We start from the raw sequence: 6,501 nt of genomic DNA, 5'->3' as shown, positions 1-6,501 counted from the left end.
CTGACACCTGTTTCATACTGTGGGGTGCTGCCGGCGGTGGCGGAGGTTGTCCTCATCCCCCTTTAACCTTGGCGCTGTGACCCTCTATCAGGATAAGTGGTATTTGATGGAAATCAGCCACAAGGGGGTCACACTTTCAGACATATACCCCGGAAAAGCCCCTCCATAAGACATGTATTGGGGGAGAGTAGACGTCTGGAAGGGGCGTCCTGTCGTAGCTGGGTCTCGGGGGGGGGGGGGTGACACATTGGGAATTCTCCAGCTTTTATGACACAGCATAGAATAATAGAAATCAAGACTGCGAAGCAAAACATGATGTCACCCGCCGCTATCAGAGCTGCCTGACTCACTGTGACGACACCCCCCCCTTCCTGCAGGAATTCATCCTCCAGCCATATACAAACAGGACGAGCGGATCGCTGCACGCCGGGACCCAACATGGCTGAATGACTGATAGTATGACAGCAGCATGTCAGGCATTAATGTCAGGCAGCTGCATCTACAGCTCACGGAATATTGTCATCCTATCACAATGTAAAAGGAGGCCAAAATCTCAGAATTTTGCCCCCTCCAGACCCCTCTGTCTTTTGTAGACTCTTCTGTCCCCTCCAGACCCCTCTGTCTTTTGTAGACTCTTCTGTCCCCTCCAGACCCCTCTGTCTTTTGTAGACTCTTCTGTCCCCTCCAGACCCCTCTGTCTTTTGGAGACTCTTCTGTCCCCTCCAGACCCCTCTGTCTTTTGTAGACTCTTCTGTCCCCTCCAGACTCCTCTGTCTTTTGTAGACTCTTCTGTCCCCTCCAGACCCCTCTGTCTTTTGGAGACTCTTCTGTCCCCTCCAGACCCCTCTGTCTTTTGGAGACTCTTCTGTCCCCTCCAGACCCCTCTGTCTTTTGTAGACTCTTCTGTCCCCTCCAGACCCCTCTGTCTTTTGGAGACTCTTCTGTCCCCTCCAGACCCCTCTGTCTTTTGGAGACTCTTCTGTCCCCTCCAGACCCCTCTGTCTTTTGTAGACTCTTCTGTCCCCTCCAGACCCCTCTGTCTTTTGTAGACTCTTCTGTCCCCTCCAGACCCCTCTGTCTTTTGTAGACTCTTCTGTCCCCTCCAGACCCCTCTGTCTTTTGTAGACTCTTCTGTCCCCTCCAGACCCCTCTGTCTTTTGGAGACTCTTCTGTCCCCTCCAGACCCCTCTGTCTTTTGTAGACTCTTCTGTCCCCTCCAGACCCCTCTGTCTTTTGTAGACTCTTCTGTCCCCTCCAGACCCCTCTGTCTTTTGTAGATTCTTCTGTCCCCTCCAGACCCCTCTGTCTTTTGGAGATTCTTCTGTCCCCTCCAGACCCTTCTGTCTTTTGTAGACTCTTCTGTCCCCTCCAGACCCCTCTGTCTTTTGTAGATTCTTCTGTCCCCTCCAGACCCCTCTGTCTTTTGGAGACTCTTCTGTCCCCTCCAGACCCCTCTGTCTTTTGGAGACTCTTCTGTCCCCTCCAGACCCCTCTGTCTTTTGTAGACTCTTCTGTCCCCTCCAGACTCCTGCATTCTCTCCAGACACCTGAGACTCCCTGTCCCCTCTAGACTTGTCTGTCCTTCTACACTTTTATGCCCTCACCCTGTCTCCTAGTTGACTCCTCTGCCTCCACCAGACTTCTTTCTTCCCTCATGACTCTTCTGACCTTTCTATCCCCTCCCTATTCCTGTCCACTCCAGGCTCCATTGCTGACTCCAGACCCTTCTGTCCTCTGTAGACTTCTCTGTTTACTACAGACCTCCGTCTCCTCGAGGCTCCTCGGTCCCCTTCAAGCAAATATGTCTACTCTACACACCTCTCTGGCCTTTATACCCCGGTATGCTCCAGATTTTCCTGTCCCCCAGGTCTCCTTTGTCCTTCCCCAGACTCCAACTACTATGATACTCTCTTTGCAGACCCTTCTATGCTTTCTAGGCTCCACTGTCCACTCCAGACACCTCTTTTGTGTTTTCTAGCCATCTATGTCTCCTTCAGACTCTATGGACCACTCCAGACACGTGTTTCCTGAAGACTCCCTTTCTCCTCCAAAAGTCAGTTCCTCTACACTCGTCCTTCTTTCCCGATCTCCTAACAGACTCTTCTGTTCCCATCAGACTCCTCTGACCTCTTCAGGCCCTTCTGTCCTCTACATACAGTATCTTTTGTACTTTCGAGACTCGGTCTCCAGATTTTTTTGTCCCTCCAGATTCTTCTGTCCTCCTAAGACTTTTTTTTTGTAACTCCTACCAGACTCCTGAGTCCTCTCCATACACATTTGTCCCACTCTGAACTCTACTCCCAACAAAATAAATTGTCATTTCTATACTTCTGAATACCCTTCAAGACCCCTCTGTCCCCTCCAGACACCTCAATCTCCTACAAACAGCTGTTTCCTCTCCAGACTTTTTTCCCCTGTCATATCTTATCTATATTTCATACAGACAGCTCCCCCTAGTGGTGGCTGCAGACAGAATCTCATCATGTATCTCTGTATACAGAGAGCTCCCCCTAGTGGTGGCTGCAGACAGGATCTTATCATGTATCTCTGTATACAGGGAGCTCCCCCTAGTGGTGGCTGCAGACAGGATCTTATCATGTATCTCTGTATACAGGGAGCTCCCCCTAGTGGTGGCTGCAGACAGAATCTTATCATGTATCTCTGTATACAGGGAGCTCCCCCTAGTGGTGGCTGCAGACAGGATCTTATCATGTATCTCTGTATACAGGGAGCTCCCCCTAGTGGTGGCTGCAGACAGAATCTCATCATGTATCTCTGTATACAGAGAGCTCCCCCTAGTGGTGACTGCAGACAGAATCTTATCATGTACAGCTAGGTCCATATATATTTGGACAGAGACAACATATTTCTAATTTTGGTTCTAGACATTACCACAATGAATTTTAAACAAAATAATCCAGATGCAGTTGAAGTTCAGACTTTCAGCTTTCATTTGAGGGTATCCACATTAAAATTGGATGAAGGGTTTAGGAGTTTCAGCTCCTTAACATGTGCCACCCTGTTTTTAAAGGGACCAAAAGTAATTGGACAGATTAAATAATTGTAAATAAAATGTTCATTTCTAGTACTTGGTTGAAAACCCTTTGTTGGCAATGACGGCCTGAAGTCTTGAACTCATGGACATCACCAGACGCTGGGGTTCCTCCTTTTTGATGCTCTGCCAGGCCTTCACTGCGGTGCTTTTCAGTTGCTGTTTGTTTGTGGGCCTTTCTGTCTGAAGTTTAGTCTTTAACAAGTGAAATGCATGCTCAATTGGGTTGAGATCAGGTGACTGACTTGGCCATTCAAGAATATTCCACTTCTTTGCTTTAATAAACTCCTGGGTTGCTTTGGCTTTATGTTTTGGGTCATTGTCCATCTGTAGTATGAAACGACGACCAATCAGTTTGGCTGCATTTGGCTGGATCTGAGCACACAGTATGGCTTTGAATACATCAGAATTCATTCGGCTGCTTCTGTCCTGTGTCACATCATCAATAAACACTAGTGACCCAGTGCCACTGGCAGCCATGCATGCCCAAGCCATCACACTGCCTCCGCCATGTTTTACAGATGATGTGGTATGCTTTGGATCATGAGCTGTACCACGCCTTCGCCATACTTTTCTCTTTCCATCATTCTGGTAGAGGTTGATCTTGGTTTCATCTGTCCAAAGAATGTTCTTCCAGAACTGTGCTGGCTTTTTTAGATGTTTTTTAGCAAAGTCCAGTCTCGGCTTTTTCTTCTTGATGCTTATGAGTGGCTTGCACCATGCAGTGAACCCTCTGTATTTACTTTCATGCAGTCTTCTCTTTATGGTAGATTTGGATATTGATACGCCTACCTCCTGGAGAGAGTTGTTCACTTGGTTGGCTGTTGTGAAGGGGTTTCTCTTCACCATGGAGATTATTCTGCGATCATCCACCACTGGTGTCTTCCGTGGGCGCCCAGGTCTTTTTGCATTGATGAGTTCACCAGTGCTTTCTTTCTTTCTCAGGATGTACCAAACTGTAGATTTTGCCACTCCTAATATTGTAGCAATTTCTCGGATGGGTTTTTTCTGTTTTTGCAGCTTAAGGATGGCTTGTTTCACCTGCATGGAGAGCTCCTTTGACCGCATGTTTACTTCACAGCAAAACCTTCCAAATGGAAGCACCACAGCTCAAATCAACTCCAAGCCTTTTATCTGCTTAATTGAGAATGACATAACGAAGGGATTGCCCACACCTGTCCATGAAATAGCCGCGGAGTCAACTGTCCAATTACTTTTGGTCCCTTTAAAAACAGGGTGGCACATGTTAAGGAGCTGAAACTCCTAAACCCTTCATCCAATTTTAATGTGGATACCCTCAAATGAAAGCTGAAAGTCTGAACTTCAACTGCATCTGAATTGTTTGGTTTAAAATTCATTGTGGTAATGTCTAGAACCAAAATTAGAAAAATGTTGTCTCTGTCCAAATATATATGGACCTAACTGTATCTCTGTATACAGGGAGCTCCCCCTAGTGGTGGCTGCAGCCAGAATCTCATCATGTATCTCTGTATACAGGGAGCTCCCCCTAGAGGCGGATGCAGACAGAATCTCATTGTGTATCTCTGTATACAGGGAGCTCCCCCTAGTGGTGGCTGCAGACAGAATCTTATCATGTATCTCTGTATACAGGGAGCTCCCCCTAGTGGTGGCTGCAGCCAGAATCTCATCGTGTATCTCTGTATACAGGGAGCTCCCCCTAGTGGTGACTGCAGACAGAATCTTATCATGTATCTCTGTATACAGGGAGCTCCCCCTAGTGGTGACTGCAAACAATGTTATGTTACTTATTGTGCAGGACATTTGTAACTGTGTTTGAGAAATCTGTAATAATATTCTGAGTCTATTTATTGCATAATATTAGACTATACAGAAGTTACGTTGCATAATAATCACCGCCATGCGTTCGGCTGCAGTGTTGTAGGGATGTACACGGCTCGCTCTGCACATCTGACATGGAGGTTTAATCATTCATACTATGGCAGAGATCATATCCATTATGCCCCCACCCATGACTAGCGAGTTTCGCTTGGTCGGGTGTGGCCCCATCACAGTGTCCCCTTTGTATTTTTAGGGACACGGAGAAGGGGAAGTGGTCAATGACAGCAACCGGGGAACTTCTATGAAATTTCGCTCTGTCACTTAGCAGGAATCCAGATACATACCACTGTCCCAGCATAACCATTGCCAAACACAACATCTGCGAGTTACGCCTGCCAACTGTGCCAGCGGGAACCGCAACCAGCAGAGCTAGGGCCTGATGCCACGTCTTATAATCACAAAGTAATAAAAATAAAACAGCTGAGAAGCCAAGCAGACGAGAAAGCGCTAATAATGAGATACCGCAGCTCCGGGGATACACGTCGAGGGCTAATAACATCCCAGATCTATGTAATTTATTACATGATACCCAGGAACAGAGACTGTGTCAGACATCATAGTATTAGATACACAGCTAAGCACATAGCAGCACATAATAGGATTAGATACAGCAGGCACATGATGGGTGGGGGGGTGGGATGTAGTTCTGTTAAGATTTCCTTACGTCCTACATTATAGGCTTCTATACACTGCTGCATGTCTGATATGTGGATATGACGAAACAGCAGGAAGTGATATTTCCTCAGAATATTGACATAGATTGTAAATTTAAGAGGGTATCAGGATAATAAAAAGAAATGTCTTTACTCAGAAGCACAAGCTAAAAGTTTGTCATGTGCTAAAACCCCTATGAATAATGTTGTGCTCATTTTTATACATGAAGGGGTGAGGTGAGACCCCATTGCGGTCACTATATTTTCTCTAAAATTAAGCAAATGCTGTGGTTTTAGGTTTTTTTTTTTTTTTTGCTTGCTATTTTTAAAGTAACATGATAACAAATATTATTTTTGTCTAAATAGATACCATACAAGCCCTGCAGGCTCCCAAAACAGCGATCCATCCATAATTCCAACACGGAAATCTGATCCTGTTCTTTTAGTGACCAATTATTAGGCAATGTTTACATGTCCAGTAATCATCTGTCAGATCAGATCCAGCAGCAATCCATTTAAAAAAATAAGTTATAGAATACTTTCAACTGGATTTGTTTGCTTAACATTTAAGTCTAGGGCAAATAGATCCATTATAAATGGTCATCTGTTTTTTTTGCTTACCGGATACATTTTAAATGGAAAACAGATGACTATTTAACAAATCCATTTTCCATAGACTTCAATGTTAAAAAAAATAAAAAAAGCCAGTTGAAATTAGTTTTTTTTTATTTTTAGCCGGATAAAAGTTGTGTCCGCACAACTTTGTCAATGGATTGCCAGTGATTCTTAAACTTTGAGGCTGGAATCTCCAGTGAGGCAGTTTATAGAGGTGACCAAATACGGAATAATCTCTTCTTACACTTCAGCAAACTCCAGTTTAATGCATAATAAATATTATATCTCTCTCCCCATCTCTAATAAAAATTGTCAGACATG

This window comes from Phyllobates terribilis, unplaced genomic scaffold (assembly GCF_046119375.1).
Source record: "Phyllobates terribilis strain yellow unplaced genomic scaffold, ASM4611937v1 Scaffold_9__5_contigs__length_417890890, whole genome shotgun sequence".
NCBI lineage: Eukaryota > Metazoa > Chordata > Amphibia > Anura > Dendrobatidae > Phyllobates > Phyllobates terribilis.
The sequence above is the reverse complement of the archived record's forward strand: the minus strand, read 5'-3'. Positions refer to the sequence as shown.